Below are 19,506 nucleotides of genomic sequence, written 5' to 3'. Positions count from 1 at the left end.
ACATGCAACAATAAATACATCATGGGCTCGGCCCAATCCAATCCTACCAGCACACATGATTTCAACATAGTAAACACACATCTATAATGCATGAAACATTGTGAAAATGCAAATGTGATGTAATGCATGAACATACAAGATCATTTAAGCAAAACCCAACCCAAAATTTTTCAAAAACCTCATCAATTTTGAAAAACCCCAAAAACCTAGATCTACATGAATGGAATGCATGAAAAAGAGTGAAAACAAGATCATACTAGAGATAGGAAGATCAATCTAGGTCGAAGATCCACTGGGTAAAAGGTTTAGAGAGAGAGAGGAAAGTGTTTGGGGAGGTGAAGGGTTAGAAACTGTCGAGAGAGATCGGAAAAAATGAGAGAAATTATTGCGCTGAGCTATATAAAGAAACACGAAGCTCGATGGATCGAAAGGTGTCGAGAAGCTATCGAGCACTAAATCTCGACAGATGAAGTTGTCAAGGTGCTGTCGAGAGGTGTCCACAGCAAAGTGACCTCGATGGATCGAGAAGCTATCCAATATCTATCGAGCAGATAGAAACTTTTTCGATGGATCGAGAATCTGTCGAGAAGCTATCGAGACAAATTCTCAAAATCTTCAATGGATCGAGATTGCGATAACAACTGTCGAGAAAGAAGATCAAGAGGCTCGATAGATAGCTTAGCTGTTAAGAGGTATCGAGAAGCTGTTAAGAAGTGCACAAAACAGTTTTTCAAAGAAGAGAAAAACACAGAAATGAATGCAATCAAACATGCTACTCAACCAAAGATCCAATCAACATTTTAAGCTCTCAAAAACATCTCTCAACAAAAAAAAAAAAAAAATCAAGCATTTAGATCCAAAACACACACACACACACACACACACACAACAAGTCTAACCAATTTTATATTTCAAAACCAAGTCAAGACAGTTTAGTGAGCATATATTAACACATGTATCCTTTGTGATAGCTAAATCACATTGTACTTACACATGTATCAAAAATAGCAAAGAATATTGCGTGTTGTGTGTGAAAAACATCACAAGATTGCATAAGTGTTTACATGTTATGACGATTTGAGATATGAGAAAATTAATTTAACTCATACACAATCATAATAGCTTGATGGAGACTATTGCCTTCAAGGTACATCCTATAATTCCACATCTCCTAGAAGACATGCTTGTAATTTTTTGCTTTTATCGTTCTTTGCATATTTTTCTTTTGTTAAGTATATCATGCATGAGCATATAAGAGAGAGAAAAGAAATTCCCAATTATGTTAAACTTTTGACATTGCACTTTTGCTATACCGAAGCATACAAATGTCATTTCATGATTGGCGGGCAATAGTGGTGAGATAATTATTTATGCATTTCTCTTAGGATGTTTTAGTCATTTCCATTAAAAATAGTGATATGAGTGTTAAGTACAAAAGATTACTTAATCTTACTCATCACAAACACGAGCCACAAAACTCACTTGCTTAGTTGTGCATAGAGATGCTTATCTAAGTTACAAAAGATACAAAGTTTAGAAAACTCTGTTTCAATGGCCATCCAAGGTACACAAGTATCAATGTACACAAAACACACACTGTTTTTGTATTTTTATGATTTTTCAATTTTTATTTATTTTATTTTTATGAAAAAAAAAATAAAGCAAAACTGAAAACAACCAAAGAAAAAAAATATTAAATAAAGCAAAGTATAAAACTAGATTGACTCAAAACTAGAAAACAAAACACACAAGAATGCAAGCAAAAAATAGAGGGAGAGAGAGAAAAGTGACAAAATCACTTCAAGCCTTTTTCCTTCCACACATTGGAAGAATCTTTTCGTTTAGCAAACCCTTGATCCAGTGGTAAGGGGGAAGAATTGAAAACATTTAAGTTCAAAAGGAATGTGAGGATCTTGAGAAGATCTCCAAGAGGAGTAAAAGAGGATGGAAACTAATTTTGGTTTCTTGATGATATCATACTGTTGTTCTGTTGAGTGGCTAACCACTTATCGCAATTAGGTTGAGTATATCCAATCGCTCCACAGTGATGACAAAGATGTTGATTCTTTAGCCCTAGAGTTTTTAGTCTCTTTCTTATCAAGCTTAGGGGGTGCTCCTAAGATAGATTTACCCTTGTCTATGTTCTCACTAGTTAAATCAGTTTTCACATTATTGTTCTCAGATTCAACATTATTAGCAGGTGATACAAAAGCAGTAGGACTAGAAGAAGCAATACTGGGAGAAGAGAAATCATACCTTAAACCGGTTTGATCAGAAGTAAATTTCTAGAAGATAAGCATTTTGTCAAGCTTTGCACTTAAAGTCCTCTCCAACTGAGCTCTGACTTGGAACAATTTTGCCTTAAGCTTCTTGGTCTTCTAAGCCAAGAAATTGTTCTCAAACCGCAGTACTCCAATAGTTTGATTAGCTTCATCATACTTTGTGGAGATTTCTTCTCGTTCAAGCTCCACATCATTGCGCTTCTTGGTGGCCTACCTATACAATTTCTCATACTTTTCCGAGACCTTGTACAATTTTGCATAAGTTGTGTGGATGTTATCTTGTTCATCCATCTTCTCAAACTTAGACTCCCCCAAGTCCTCTTCTTCATCCACTTCTTCATCAATCCCCCCAGTAGGATTCACAGTGGTAGTGAAGGCATTCAAGATTCCATCATCCTCATTATCTGAGTCATCTTCAAGCTTGGTGTCACTCAAGGTAGTAGAAAGGGTCTTGCTTTTCCCAATGGTCTTGAGATACGTTAAGAACTCTTGTTTCATGTGTCCAAAGCCTTGACATCCGAAACACTTAGGTCTGGAGGGAGCAGTGTACTGACTGCCTTAGCATCCTTCTTTCCTCTGTCTTGGTTCTTGAACTAAGACGAACCGGACTGCTTGCGGTCTTTATCAAATCCTCTTGTATTGGCATTCTTCATGAACTTTTTGAACTGCCTTGTGATATAGGATTTCATCTTAGAATATTTTTCATTAGAAAACTCATCAGTATCACTGCTTTTAGCCTTCAGTGTCGTGCTTTTGCTCTTCCTCAATTTCCCGATCCTAGACAAACCCAATTCATAGGTCTGCAAGTTGTCAACTAGTTCTGTCAAAGGAATTTGGTCAATGTCCTTCGATTCTTCTATAGCAGTGATCTTGGTATGAAATCTCTCAGGTAGAGATCTGAGCACATTTCTAACGATCTTGGGTTTGGGAATGATTTCCCCAAAATTAAAGGCTGAGTTCACTATATCCTTGAGCTTTGCATAGAACTCATCGAATGACTCATCTTCCTCCATCTTAATCTCTTCAAAACTTGTAGTAAGCCTCTAAAGATTTGAATCCTTGACAGCCTTAGTTCCTTCATAGGTTGTCTAGAAGATGGTCCATGCTTTCTTTGCAGTCTAAGTAGAGGATATCTTTTTAAACTCCTCATTCGTGACCGCACTAAATAAAGCATTCAATACCCTGCTGTTGAAGTTAGCTACTTTGATCTTAGCATCATCCCAATCAGCGGGCGCTTCCTTTGGTTTGGTCCAGCCTATTTCCACAGCTTGCCACACTTTTTCATCTAATGATTGCAAAAAACTCTCATGCGTACTTTCTAGTATGCATAGTTAGTGCTATCAAATAAAGGAGGTATAATAAGAGATTGTCTTTTATCCATGACAAACAGGAGTCAATGGATCACACAGCAAAGATTAAAACATAATCAAAGTGTGTCTGCTCTGATACCACTTGATAGGTCAAGAGTGTATTGACCCATTGTGATAAATTAACCAATTAATTACCCTAATGAATTAATTAAGTTAATTAAAATGCAATACGTATGGTAGCAAAAACAAATCACTAACTAAGTTAAATGCAGTGAAAAATAAAGTTGACACGATGATTTGTTTACGAATAGGGAAAACCTCTAAGGCAAAAATCTCACCTGGTGAATTTAAGGTCACCACTCCCGAGAATCCACTATTATCACAACAAGCGGTTACAAATAAAGGAATCCCAGTACCTTATATCAACCTATAGTTGAACCCTTACCCCAATACACAATTGGACTTTTTCTGTAGTGACAATCTCTCATTTTCAATGCATGGCTCCCAGTATGTGACTAATTAATCGATGCACAGATCCAAGTACGTGACTAACCACCAACTTGAGAAGAATATTGGCTGCAAAGTTTTTCAGTTCATTAACATGATAAAGATCATAAAGCTCATTGGTTTTAGAATCCTATGGCATACAAATATAGTAGTTTCTTTAAGAGAAAGATGAACTAGGGCAAATTTGTCTCCGGTCACAATGTGCTTGAACAAAACCTTTGCCTTAAGTTTCATTAGTTGTGAGGGCCCTTAAAATAATCCTTATTTATATTTAGGGTTGTGAGAAAATAAAGTCTAAACAAGTATACACGAATATGTGTGAAATCAGATCTTGGACAAATTTGCATGGTTTTAACACTTGGACTTGAACTCTTGTTCCTTGAAGTATTAAACACATTTTAGTCATAGCATTAGCCTCTTCTGAATTTTTCCCTAAAGAGCCTTTAAATAGTTCAAGGAATCCTATTACAAGTTGAATTCCTGTTTGGAGAAAATTCCAGATTTTTAGGCTTCAATTAATTGATGATTTTGGCCCATTTAACGTCAAAATTCAAACTTTTGATAAACTAAAAAGTTGTATCCTTTTGAGTTAACTTTCCAGTCCAACTTGAATCATCTTGATTAGATGTCTGATCCGAAAGTTATGCAAGAAATACTAACTGATGTGCAGGCTGAAATCTTAATCCAAATTGGACTTGGATTTGGTGCAAAGTTCCTTTGATTCCTTACTTAAATTGAACTTAAATTTAATTGGGTTAGCCTTCTTTAACTTCATTATGTCCTTTGCAAAAGTAAAGTCCATTAGCTTTCTTCTTTGCACAAATCTATTTATTTAATTCCATTCTCCTACAAAAGACAAATTCACGCAATAAAGTTCAATTAAGCACAAAATTAATTATTCAGCATTATTCCAAAACGAAATATAAAATGCATGAATTAACTCAAAATAAGTATGATAATACTTTCTAATAATGATATAAATATGCAAAATTAAGGTATTATCAATGCACATCACAAAAAAAAAAAAAAAAAAAAGAATTGTTCACATTAAAATGATAAATCTAAGCCATATTGAAATATTGGGCAAAACCTAACTTTTACTTTACTCCGAAAAAGAAAATGTTGAGCATAAATCAAAGCTATCTTGTTTTTTTTTTTTTTTTGAGAGGAAAATCAAAGCTATCTTATAAGTTGTACCGTCTAAATGATGATATTCATTGTGATATCATCGCCAAAGCCTTTGGGCCATATAACGAATGGCCATGTGCAGTTGTTACAATGTGTCTTAAGGGCCAGCTACGTTGGAGTCCAAGAGCTCTTAAGTAAAGATACCGACAAGTAAGTTAGAACCCATTGTAAATTAATTTTACGTTTTGCATGACATTAGATTTCTCAATAAAATTTAAACATATAGATATAGTGGGTTTCACACTTGCAATTAACTCATTTGGTAAAGTTTTTTGTCGTTGAATAGAAATTTGACATTCAAATTGCGCCTATACTAAAAACTGATTGATATTTTGACTTGATAATAAAAAACAATCATTATTGACCGGATATCATAGATTGAGATTTTAACGTATCTAAAAAATAATAAATTTTAAACACATGATTGCATTGACCAATTTCCTTTTGTTAAGGAATTGTATCTAAATTTTATAATGCATTAAAATTTAAAAATAAGTAGAAACGAATTGTACCAAAATTTTATAATTTTATAATGCATTAAAATTTATAAATAAGCAGCAACATTAACATTTTTTTTTTTGGGGTGGGGGTGTTTGATAATAATAATAATAATAATAATAATAATAATAATAAAAGTAGTCCATTCCTCTCATCTTTATCATGAGCTTTCAAATTGAAAATGACATCAAACGTTTGGGGTGGGGGGTGTTTGATAAAAGAAAGAAAAGAAAAAAAGAACGTAGTCTATTCCTTTCATCTTTATGAGCTTTCAAATTGGAAATGCAATGTTACATACAAAGTATAAAGTCATGTCCTATGATTAAGACCGAAAATATCACAAAAACACACTCCATGATTTTCATTTTACGTTTTGTTTTTGTTTTTATTTTTGCTAATATGATACATACATATTTATTCAATGAAAGAAAAGTGTTTATTTGTTTAGACCCCTTAAAAATAGATTAGTTTAACCTAATGAATTACCCAAGTATTTACTTAGGTTAATTATGAGATATAGGTTAAACACATGCAATCATATTACTTAGTGCGGAAAAGTAAAGAAAAGAGTAATATGATGACAAAAAAAAAACCAATGAAACCTACCGTTTTAAGGTAAAAACCTAGAAAGAATTTAATCTAACTATCATCAAGGTAAACAAATCAACTGTTATAGAATGGAAGATTACAATAGATTTAAACCTTAAATCTAAAGCTACCTCATGTAGAACTTACTAACACGATCACGTGTAACTCCGACTTCACGGACTCTTCTATCTTGGATTTGCTGAACACAAACTCTCCATTTGTGACTTTGAGATCCTACTTAAAGGTTTCAGATCACCATCAGTAGTAGATCTTTATGTAGCAACTTGTTTGCACTAGTTCTTGATTGTCGATCTCGTTTCGATGGACGCCTGTAGAGTTAGAAGGTTACAGAAATCTCACAGATCTTACAAAAGTAACTCACAAGACTTTCAAGAAATTCTAAAACGTAATTAGGGTTTTCCTTTTATACCTTGTAGTGTTGGACTGAAACCCTAAACTTTTTTGCGGGCTTGGGCCTGATTTAAAATATTCAAAACATAATTTTTGATCGGTCAAGCTTCTTAGAAACTGAACTCTTCTTTCTGCAGCTTACATGTTCTTGAATCTTGACTTGAACCAACATAAACAATGTTTAACACCTAATCTAAACATGTTTTGATCTCGGTTTGCCAACATACATAAATTTAGAATAAATTTAGAAATCTAAACATTTAATCCTAAATATTTAGAACCTAAAATAAAGTAAATAAAAGAGGGACCTTTATGAGTTCTATAAAACATGTATCAAAAGTTTCCTAATCAGTTTGGTTGGAAGAAAATAGGGATAATGGAAATCTATGGAAGGAGAATGGGGAATGAAATGAGTTTTAATCTGTTTGGTTGGGTTGAAATTTGGGTAGAAGGAAAGATAGTTTTCCACATTCCACCTAAGCCCACCAAAACATGTCGTCTCAAATTGGAGGAATTGGAGGCAAATGAGAAAAAAACATCTTTTTTTTTTTTTTTTTTTTCCTAAAAGAAGGAAAAGTGGAAAACATTCATTTCATTAACTAAAGTATCCACCAATATCAAGATTGAGTTGAGGTTGGAGAAAGACCGGGACCTCCTCCAAAAGCCCTATAATAATCGTGTTGTGCTTACTTTTATAATGTTTTAATTTAACTAATTCATCTAATCAAAAAAAATTCCTTATAGTTAAAATGCATGGGTAAAGAAAAATAAATTAATATAATAAATGTGGTATTTTCACTTTTATAATATGTCATATTTATTTATTAATTAAGTAATAAAATATTTTTATATCATAATGGAAAATTTTACTTCATAGATACCAATAGAAAATAATTTTTTTGTTAGGGGCCTATTATTAAATTCAGACAAATTACTTTTTCTTTATTTTTTTTAAACCAAACAACGGAAATTCATATTTATAAATACAAATGATCCATTCTTTTGCTTTTTAAGTGAAAGAATATAGAGAGCTATTTCATTTTCTAATTAATTTAGCTTGCATAATATATATGCTATTTATGTTTTTAATGTTAGTCAAGAAAGTCATTGATGACTCTTTCATAAAAAAGGCGAGACAAGATCACAAAACTGCATTTATAGTCTTCATGAAATGAAAGCACTTGGGATTTTTGTTTCCAACGAAATGAATTGACAATGACTATAAGATAGTAGATAGTGCAATGAAATTATTCTCGTGATCTTCATCGAATTGACAAAAAATTCCCTGAGGGGGTGATCGATATTTGAGTCCTGCGAAAAATTGACTGGCAATTTTAGGTTATGCAGTTTATATATTCTTTCAATTCTGAGTCTCATTTCTCTTAAATGGAATATTATATATACTTGAAGCTTGTTCCAATTAACTCTTTGAAGAGTAACATCATAGATTTCATTTTCATTGAATCCAAGAAAATTGATAGTCATACAATATGATGGGTGCTGAAAGTTGAGGTCAAACTATGTTTTGCGGCAAAGTCGATTCTTTTGATATACCCTGCTGGTCCACTCCATGCTGCTATTACATTATTTAGATTAGTGTTTGGAATTTGGACCGCTATCTCTCAATGGTTGCAGTTTTCCTCTTTTCTTTTCATATGTTATTGAGCGACATTCATTCTCATTGGAACTAAGCTATTAGATTCACTTCCGTTGATTGATAGTGTAAGTTTAAAAGAGACTTTTGTTGCCGACACAGAGATGATCAATGGCACCTCCCTAGGTACTTGAAAGTTGAAAGGGAGGGGGAGGGGTTGGGGAGTAGTAGGCGATTGTCACCATACTAACCAAAGTATTATAGATAAAAAATTTTACCAATTCCTAAGAATAGTGGTTAAAGTGCATTTAATACTTCGTTAAATAGTACTTTTATATATGTAATTTTTAAAAAAAAATTATACCGTACACCAAAAGAAAAAAAAAAATCACCTACAACGACAGTGAATTTATGTGTATAAGCCAATGAATCATTAACAATTTTTTTTTTAAAATGAAAAATGTGCATATTAATGCTCATAATTGAGTGTTTATTAATTTTTAACATGTGTCCTAAGGATATTCATTAACAAGACCCAATATTAAATGGTGGACTTGGTGAATAGGAAGCAAGTTTGAGTACCTTTTTATATTAATGGATTAAGATGTTCAGGTGTAGCATATCATCAACTGTCACTCGTACATATATTATAACATTGTGTGGAAAGTTAACGTAGATGAATCTCTTTAGATTATCAAATTTCTTATTGTAGTATAACAAATTTCATTTTGTTTAACCAAACTTTAAATATGCTATATTAACCCTCGCACAATATTTAGAAACATAAAGTTTTACGGCTAAGTTGATTTTAACACTAAACTAAACAATATAGTCCAAGTATAAATTACTTAGTAAAATTCCAAACATACTACACTACATAAACATGACAATATAGAAAGATAAAGGAAATAAAAAGCAAAGTAAGCAAACCACATATAACAACACAAAGTGTTATGGAAGAGGAAAACCTGAGCCCCGGGTAAAAACCTCTCCCCCGACCACCCATCGGGAAAACTCTACTAAAATGAATAGTTGCAATACATGGATGGCTGTAAACCCTCCAAGCCTATATCTTCCTGTGTACTAAAGCTCTTCAAGCTGCAGCAAGTAACCAACCCTATGAGTTTTTTCTTCACCTAGCTTCCCGGAGTCACCACCATTGAGCCACCAACAGAAAGCCACCAAAGGATTTGGATTTAGATATGGTTTCTCATGTTTCTAATGCCATTCTCTCACTCACAAGGTCTGTTTTGTGGATGAGGAAGGTGTTTATAGAATCTCTATCAATGCAATGAAAGAGATGTAATAGAGGGAATGGAAGTTATGGTTTTTCTTATGGAAAAAACTCTATTTTTTCATATAAAGGCTTGGCTTCAATATCTTCACTCTTCTCACATTTTTAGGGTTTATTCAACCCTTATTTGAGGCCCTTTGCCAAGCCTCACAGCTGTGTGTGTGCTGGCAAATGAATAGTAGATAGGTACAATACAGAGTACAGAGATGCATGATTGCACTCTCATCCAAAATACTTGCCACATGGATCTTGCGGACAAGCTAGGTAGCAAGATGGTCGCCTCTAGGCTGCAAAATCTCTGTTTGATGCTACTTCCAATCTTCAAGGAGAGGCTCAAGTACTCTACCCAAAATAAATGAACACCTATGAAACAATACATCAACATTATAAACATTACAAACAAACTTTTGTCATTGAATTAAGCCAATAATAAAACATGACTTCTCAAAACTTGTTAGGGGGAGGGGCACACTTTGTCTTCCAAAATTTATAATCTATAATATATATTTATATAATTGAATTTAAATTTTATACAATATTTAAACTTTATTCATTCTTTTAATAAGAAAATTTTATATTTTCATATACAAACACAATCATAATAAATGCTTAATAAGAACTATTCAAATTATCAAATTTTATATTTAGACAAAAATAATTATTGTATATTAAAACTTTCTCATGTATAGCATGAGTTATCAACTAGTTTTTAAGAAAGTTGAAATCTTTTAGAAATGTTTTTGTTAATACAAATTTATATTTATGTTAGTTAAAATTAAAAAATAAAAGTCGGGACTCATTCTTGAATAAGGTGCATAAGTACTTTTGGAAATATTAAGCAACTCCATTTTAATATTTTTTTCTTTTTATTTTAGGGCCCTTATTTTGGAGGATTTACCGATTTCATTGACCTCAAGCTTTATTTTTTATTTTTTATTTTTTTTGGAGAGGGGGGGGGGGGGAATTTCAAGTGAAGTTTGGGGGTGGCTTCAAAGTTCAAATTTAAACTGAGATTCTAGAAATTTCAATTACAATTTTGAACATTTTAAATTGTTTTAATTCATATTTATAGAGAATTATTGTAAAATACAAAGTAACAGAAAGTCAGATAAACAGCGTTTGCTGTGATATATATGGACATTTTTTTCTTGATAAAGTATACGGACATTTTTTTTAAAGAGTTTCAACCTATGGCATCTGCTTCTAATGATAGCTCTTTATCATCAGACCAAGACACTAATAAGTTTTTAGTGTAGGCGGGGATTGAACCCCAAATCTCTTATTTAACCATCAGAAACTTTACTAGTTGCGCTGACTGGAACTCATTGATAGTATACGGACATTAAAATACTCCTCACATGAGCATCAAATTGAAATTTTAATGTAAAAACTTATGAAATGATGGTATGTCTTCATTAAACTATTTATTTTTGTTAGGAAATTTTTAATAATGGATTAAATTCTTTATATTTTACTTTTAGATAATGTTAAGGAGATTCTTCTCAAAAAAGGATAATGTTAAGGAGATATATATCTATTATGTGTCTACATATAAATAGTAGAACATAGCATTGCCTTTAATCAACAACAGAGTTCCAAACATTCCTCACCAACGCATTTTTTATCAATTGGAGAGAAAGAGAGAAAAACTAAGATGTATGGACACTTCATTTGAAGTGTCATATCTGCGTCGTAACGTTATCTTATATGCCATATCATGTTATAATTTTTTTAAAATTGCTCATATCACCATACCATACTCATACTTGTACCTTTATCTGCACATCTTAGGAGAAAACACAAAAATAATTACAACTGAACAACCATTTAACTAGAAGTGGAGTTATACTGTTTTGTAAAAATTCTAGTTTAGACTTTGTTAAATGCACAATGTAGCTATTAATTACTTATCAATTTATTTCAAATATTTGATCAGAAAAATAATTATATTTCACCACACAATTTAGTATATATTTAATCATAAAGAAAAAAAAATAAAAACAACACCACGAGATTTGGTGATGAAGTGAAAAATTGACGAAGAATGTCTCAAAAAAAAAAAAAAAAAATCACTTTGGATAATGTACCCCAACAAGGAAATTCACTATATAAGAAGTTTGCAACTACTCACAAAATCTTTGTAAATAGACTTTTCGATTGGACTACTCCTTGATGTCACCATAGCAATTTCAAAATCTCTTAACTTCTTCTATATGCAACCCTTTACAAAAGACACATTCGCTTCACAAACCAAAACCTTTTGTGCACTTCATAGAACCTACTTGAAGAATTCTCTACAATGAACTCGTTAAAAAAAAAAAAAAATGATTTAAAACTCTCTTGAACATTTTGGATCACAAGCATAAATGGTGAACTATCAATGGTTTTCCAACCTCTCAGGCTATTTGGTAGTGGTGCTCAAGTATTGTTGTTCAAAATGATGTGAAAACTGTTATCGGGGGCAAAAAAGCTTCATTTTTGACAAATAAGATTTATGTTAGGTCGGGGGGTCTAAACCGAAACTCGACGATGGGTTTGATGCATGACCCAAAGGCTATCGGTGAAGATCCAAGGAATCCACTATATTTTATACCTTGGGCCTAGATTGGGACTGACAAGAGTAGCCCACAAACAATCCCTACAGCTGACACGTCAGCACGGTTAAAAAGCATATTGCAAGAAATGACCTAGCAATAAGGTGTTTTTGCAGAAGACAGCCCAGCAGTAAGGTGTTTCTGCAGAAAATAGCCCAACGGTAAAGTAAGATAAAACATGATAAACTTCCAGCTATTGACTACTTCACAAACTAAGAAAAATATCCATATATTTAGACTCATCATCCGTTAGCCCTAGAGAGGAGTCTTCTAATACAACAATATGAGGGAAAAATTGTATAATAACAGTTACATCATAACCATTGATAGTAAAAGAATAAGTATATATCATAGGTTCCATTATGACAAATAATGAGGAAAACTTAGTGTGAGATGAAGGGAGAGAGAAAGATCCCAGCTAGCGCAGCAAGATCATTATGGTGCCATGGAATGCTCGTGAATATATAGTGAGTAATGAGTAGAGAGAGTCATTTGTGAGTAGTATAAGTGATGAGTGAGAGAGTCATTTGTGAGTAGTATGAGTAATGAGTGAGAGAGTCATTTGTAAGGCTGTTGGAGCTTTTTGCTGGGGGTAGATAAGTGTTTATGAGTAGAGATATGAGAAGTGTTTGTCAGCTAGGAGCTGGGAAACTTAGTTCCTAAACTTGAAACTAAGAACTCAGTGACTTTTTCAGAGTTTAGAGAAAGCTTAAGCAGAGAGGTTAAGGAAGAATCTTTTCTGGTATATGTATGAGTGTATCTTGGTGTTTTAGTGTGTTGTTGAAGCATTAATGGAGAGTTCCATTTATAGATGGGTTTTGAGGGGGTGATTTAGCAAATAATCTTTGCTAAATCTTTCTCAATCTTTAGAAAATCCTTAGAGAATCGTTCTTAGGATTTTAGCTAAGAGTAGTAAGCTCAACTTTAGAAGGTTCTTGTTGTTTTGGGTAATAACAGTTGGGTTTCTAGCTTAGCATTGAATGTTGATTAGCCTTGGTTGATGGGATTAGAGCATGCTTTAGACTAATGATCTTGGTTGTACTGCAACTAGAATCAAAGCTCCCTAAGGCAAATTGGACCACTCCAAACCAGGTGTCAACCTTGGAGCCTTTACTGAGAACTTTGCTGGAATCCCTATGGTGCCCTCCAAACCATATTTCCCTAAGTTTCCCCATTTGGGGTTCATGTGCTTGGTCCATGAACCTGAGAATACACATTTTTAGTATGAAAATGAGCTAATTCCATGTTGTTTCAGGAGCTTTAATGGCATGATAATGGTTGCTCTTGATTTTTGACTGACTGGGTTGGAGAAGAAAGAAGGGATAGCTGGCTGAAGCTTTTCAGTTTTCTGTCACATCCATCTCAACTTTATGTCACATGAGAAATGATGGGATTTCAGCTTGTGAAGGAAGGATTCAACCCTTGAGGGACACATGTCCTCTTCTGATTTGATTTAAACAAGTTGGGACTTGATAGGAAAGGCTCCAACTGTTTGTGGTGAGATTTGGCTGGTCACTTTATGTAAGCTTTCAGCTGTTGGATTTTGTGTGTGGGCTGGGCTGGTCCAGCTGGGTTTTGTAGTCAAGCTTCCTTTGGGCTTGGTCATCCCTACAAAAATGAATGGTTTTGCCATGGGTAACATACATGGGCTTTTGTAGTTAGTTGATTATAGAAAAATAGGCATACTTCCCATAAAATTTTGTGAAAGAAATATTTTTTGAGATATGAGTAATTTGTATTTTCCATGAGTTAGGGACTTTAGCATATGTAAAATAGGCGTCGAAATAATATTTGATTTTGTAAATACGTGCCAAAATAGCATTTGAGCTTTATGATATAGTGCCAAATTAGTATTTGGACTTTATGAAAATAGTGCCAAATTAGTATTTGGGCTTTGTGAAAATAGTGTCAAATTATTATTTGGGCTTTCAAAGATAGTTGCCAAATTAGTATTTGGACTTTGTAAAATAGGAGCCAAATTAACATTTGGGCTTTGTAAAATAGTGTCAAATTAGTATTTGGGCTTTATGAAAATAGTGCCAAATTATTATTTGGGTTTTTAAAGATAGTTGCCAAATTAGTATTTGGGCTTTGTAGGATTTTGTAAAAATATTGTCGTATCGTAATGGGCTTTGAAGATGCCGCATCGTAAATAGTGCCGTGTAGCAACGGGTTTTAGAGATGCCGCATCGTAGCAGGCTTTAAAGCTGCCGGATTGTACCGGGCTTTAGAGGTGTCGGATTGTACCGGGCTTTAGAAGTGCTGTGTAGCAACGGGTTTTATAGGTGTCGGATCATACCGGGCTTTAGAGATGCCGAATCGTATTGGACTTTAGAAGTGCCATGTAGCAATGGGCTTTAAAGGTGCCGAATCGTACCAGGCTTTAGAGGTGCCGTATAGCAACGGGCTTAGTAAATGTTATTGTTAGGCCCTTTTGGGCTTCGCCCACAAGTAAAATGATTTTGGGCTTTTTGTGGAGATAGTGTAATTTTGTGGCCCGATTTTAGTAGTAATGTGATAAGTATTATTTGTGGAAAATCTAAGTTGGATAATATGGGTAATATCTGTGAGAGGGCCCAAGCTAATTTATGGGGCTTTATATAGGAGATATTTGTGGGAGCCCAATAACATGGAGAATATTTGGGTAATATATGTGGGGAATATTTATGTGAGCGCAAAATAATTTATGGACTCATGTGGGCATTTTTGTAAGTGGGCTAAAGAATTTAAGGCCCGAAAATTTGTACCTCAACAATTGTAGTTTAAAAAGTGTTGTGAAAATACATATTTAAAGTACTCATAATGTGAAAAATGCGTCTAGTAACATGTTTCAAATAACATATTTTAAAATATGAAAAAAATATAATTGTGTGTTTGGTATGTGCATGTGTTTTTTATTTATTTTTAAAAGTAATGAAAAGAATTCTATTTTATTTAAGTAGAGAGAAAAAGAAAGAAAAAAACATAAGAGAGAAGGGCAAAGTGGTGGGCCCGTAAGAAAAAAAGAAAAAAAAGAGAGTTTAGTCTTGTCAATGGGTCCCATAATTTTCAATTTATTTACAAAAAACCACTTAGCACTGTTACTTGAAAACTAAAAAAATGGTAGGGTGAGTTTTCAAAATACATGTTTTAAACAACTTAAATTGAAAACTGTAACTCAAACACTCTTAATAAAAAAAACTTCTACCAAACATAGTTTTCTTTTTGGGGTCCATAGTTTTTAGTGTTTAAACACTAAAAACTGTGTTTGAGATTACATAAACAGACCATCAATCTTTGAAAAGTCATGTTTAAGGTGCTTTGTAGAGGTGCTCTAAATATGGAACATTATTTGAAAATTAAAAACCGGTATGATGAGTTTTCAAAAGACATGTTTTAAACATCCTAAATTAAGAATGGTAACACAAACACTCTTGATAAAAAACTCCAACCAAACATAGTTTTCTTTTTGGGGTCTACAGTTTTCAATGGTTAAACACTGAAAATTGTGTTTGAGATTGCATAAACAGGCCCTCAATATTTGAAAAGTCATGTTTAAGGTTCTTTATAGAGGTGCTCTAAATTAATATGGTTTAAATGATGACTAGTAAAAGACATTGTTTGTTCGTTTAGACCCCTAAATACTCAGATTTTTTAACCTAATTAATTAACCAAGTTATTAACTAGGTTTATTATTTAGATCTAGGTTAAACACAAACAATAATATCACATATAGCGGAATAATAAAGAAAACAAGCGATATGATGACCTAGGAAAATCAATGAAACCATCCAGTTTCAGGGTAATAAACTTGGGGATGATTTAACCAAAACTATCCTTAAGGCAACAAATTCACTATGATAGAATGTAATTTTTACATTAGATTTTCTCCTTAAAATTTAAAACTACCTCTTGTAGTACTTACTCACACGACCACGTGCAGCTCTCTGAATTCACGGACTCTTCTATCTGAATTTGTCACACACAAACACCCATGTTTGTGACTTTGAGATCTCACTCAAAATTTTAAATTATTAGCTATGTATGATCTTGTAGTAGCAACTTCAGGTCTACCAGTTCTAATAATATGAGAATGACTTCCGGTGTGACTTTTGAAGGAGAAGGAACGGTACCTTTTAGATCTCAAAAATGCACTTCCAAAATCATAACAAAATGTGCCTTAGAGTTTCTTTTAAATACTAGGAGAATTAGATTTGAAATCTTAATCACTTAATGAGCTTAACAGATTGTTGGGCTTTAATTAAATTCTGTAAAATACAATTTTCGATCGGTCGAACCTAGCATGTTTCTAATTCTTGAACTTGTAGCTTCTTTCTTCTTGTATCTTGACTTGCAGTACCTTGAATATTGCCTAATAAACCCTGTAGATTCTAAAATCTATATCTAGACAAGTTTGTATTCATGATTTGCCAGTTATGCTAAACTTTTAGAACCTATCAGACATAATAATATACAACTCTTGTTTTAGTGAGCCTTGAGCAAGATCAAGCCAATTTATAGGTGTTTGATGACTCGCACGAGCGAGAATCGAGAAATTTTTTCCCAATTTTTACATCTTTAAACAGTTTTAGGCTTTTAGCCATGATCCGTTCTTCAATAAATTATCAACATATTACAGACTATTTTCATATTACATTTTTCTAACGGATATTACCTGTTTGTTAGTCTAAATCCTATATCTGTTTGTTAGTCTAGATGAAGAAAACAAAACATCACTTCTAAGTTGGTTGGAAGACATCTCTCAATAGGGGCCCCAAGCTCACTATTTAGGGTCAAACTTCACAGTGAGTCTTTGGAGTTGTTGCCGGTCTGCTAAGTACAGAGCCTATACCTGATAGGAAAGGCTTTGGCAATAATAGGGGAGCACAGAGGAATTTGCTTTGAAGCAGCTTTAAAACTCCTTCCCAAGTTTGAACAAAGAGAAATATTAATAGATGTTTTGATGGTATTAGTTCGTGAGATTTTTTTAAAAAATTTTGGAAAAAAATTAATTAAATATTTTGATAATTTTTATTTATTTATATTTTTCATAAAAATGGTATCAAAAATTTCTTAAAATAATTTATTAACAATTATCTTAAGGATACCCTTTAACATAACATTTTAATAAAAAGTAAAAATTATCACCCCAGGCAGTGTTCAAAGCTCGAACACAACATCAGCATTGATCTTATAAAATCCTTATGCTGGTCTTAACTATGATATGGGGCTTGCTTTCCTCTAATGGTGCGTTTAAACAGTTTTTTGAAAAATATGTCAAAGTATATTAATGAAATTCTAAAAAACTGTACATAAAAGTTAAACGAAAGAATTGTATGCAAATAGACTCTAAAAGTTTACAAAAACATATTTATATTAAAAAGAATGAGACTTAAAAAAAATTGTATATAAAATATAACTAATGGAAAAAAAAGAAGCTAATCTAAATGCATATTTAGATCAATGCCCCCTCCTAATCTAAATGCATATGATTATTAAACAATTTTCAGATTCTGATTGTCAACTTTGTTAGAATCATTTTTCATTTTGAAAATAAAACTTATTAAGTACTTTGAGGATATAGAGACGTAGTACTCTTGAGTCTCTCCTCTCAATTGAATGCCGGATCCTACCCATTAATGGGACATACTATTCATATTACAAGAATAAGTGGAGGGACATGGCCCCCTCCTGCCCTATTGACTTAAACTACTGTCTCTTATTTTTGAGTGTCAAAATTCAACAAAGTGTGTAAGTATTTGCAGGGCTTAGGTCGAGCATAGGAAACTTTTACCTTGGGCCATAGCAATTAGCAAGCAAATAAAGAAAGAAGGAAAGGAAGCTACAGCATACATGCTAACCAACCATTATTCGACACGTCTTTGGTGCTTCCTGTGATGGAGTGGTCTTCTTCGGAAGCGACTGCTTTCTTTTCTTTTACCTTTAATTAAGTGGTCTTAGGATAAGGGCACTTAAGAATCAAACCAAGTTCTTTGGGCAATGAGAGAGAAGATCATCTTGATTTTTCTCTAATTTCTTAATTAATATATATCTGAATTGCCTTGAATATCGTTAATTTGGGACAAAAAGAATAACAATTAAGTATGTTTTGAGTACCTTTACTTTTACTTGAATTCATTACAAACATAACTTTTATTATATATCTATCATTACATATCATGTTAAGAGAGTTGTGTAAAAAATATCGTTGTCCTAAATTTGTTGTTTACTTTTTGGCACAAAATACTCTTTAAAGTCCATGAACAAATCTGAAATCCACCTAACTTGATGACATTAATTAGCAGAGTTTTTTTTCTTTGGATGGTTTTTTTTCACAATATTATTCTTAGAAGACTTTAACACTTTGTTTCAACTTCTTTGCACCAACAATATATAGGTAGCTAGGTTTTTCAAAATGAATGAAACAATTCACTTACATACATCTTCTACAAATCTAGCTATAGTGCTTACAAATGACGGTCACTTACCTCTGTTGGCATGGTAGCTAATCTTCTCTTAATTAGGAGCATATATATCCAAACATCATTTATGTCATGAAAGAGATAACTGTGAAAGTGCACGCGTGAACTAGAGCAGCTTTAAAGGGAAAATGGCCACTAGGCATTTTCAATAACTGGGATCTTTTGCCAAGCTAGTGGATTGCATACAGGGTTTTGAGTGAGAAACGCACTATAATATACGTTTTGCCGAGCAATCATGGTAGATGAGGAAAATGTACTTAGTTATATGAGGAAAATGTGATACAATGACGTTCATATATTATGGGACGTGAAAATTGGGGTCTATCGCAAGCGTTTTTCGTCTCTATAATGAAAGCAAATTTGTAAAAGAAAATGTTAATAATTTGACTACAATACTTAACATGGAAGGTATGAACAAATTTTATAAAGTTAGACATGACAATTTTCTCAAAAGAAAAAGAAAAAGAAAAAAAAGACATGACAAGATCGAATTGTGATATTCCTTGAAAGTCATTGCCTAGTCATTTCAGTTTTAAAGGAACACAAATAAAAGAGCATTGAAAGGTATTTTTAAAGTGTAATGCAATATTTATATTATTCATTTTGTGAGATCTATACAATTCCTATATAGATCTCATCCATAAAATTACAAGTACGAATATGGTTCACATATGTATTCACAATTAATTATAGAGAATATACTTTGCATACATTCCTCCCTACTTCTCACCACCACATAATATTTCAATGGGGATATAAACGGTTATAGAATCGAATTT

The sequence above is a fragment of the Quercus lobata genome, chromosome 3 (genome assembly GCF_001633185.2).
Source record: "Quercus lobata isolate SW786 chromosome 3, ValleyOak3.0 Primary Assembly, whole genome shotgun sequence".
NCBI classification, from domain to species: domain Eukaryota; kingdom Viridiplantae; phylum Streptophyta; class Magnoliopsida; order Fagales; family Fagaceae; genus Quercus; species Quercus lobata.
The sequence above is the reverse complement of the archived record's forward strand: the minus strand, read 5'-3'. Positions refer to the sequence as shown.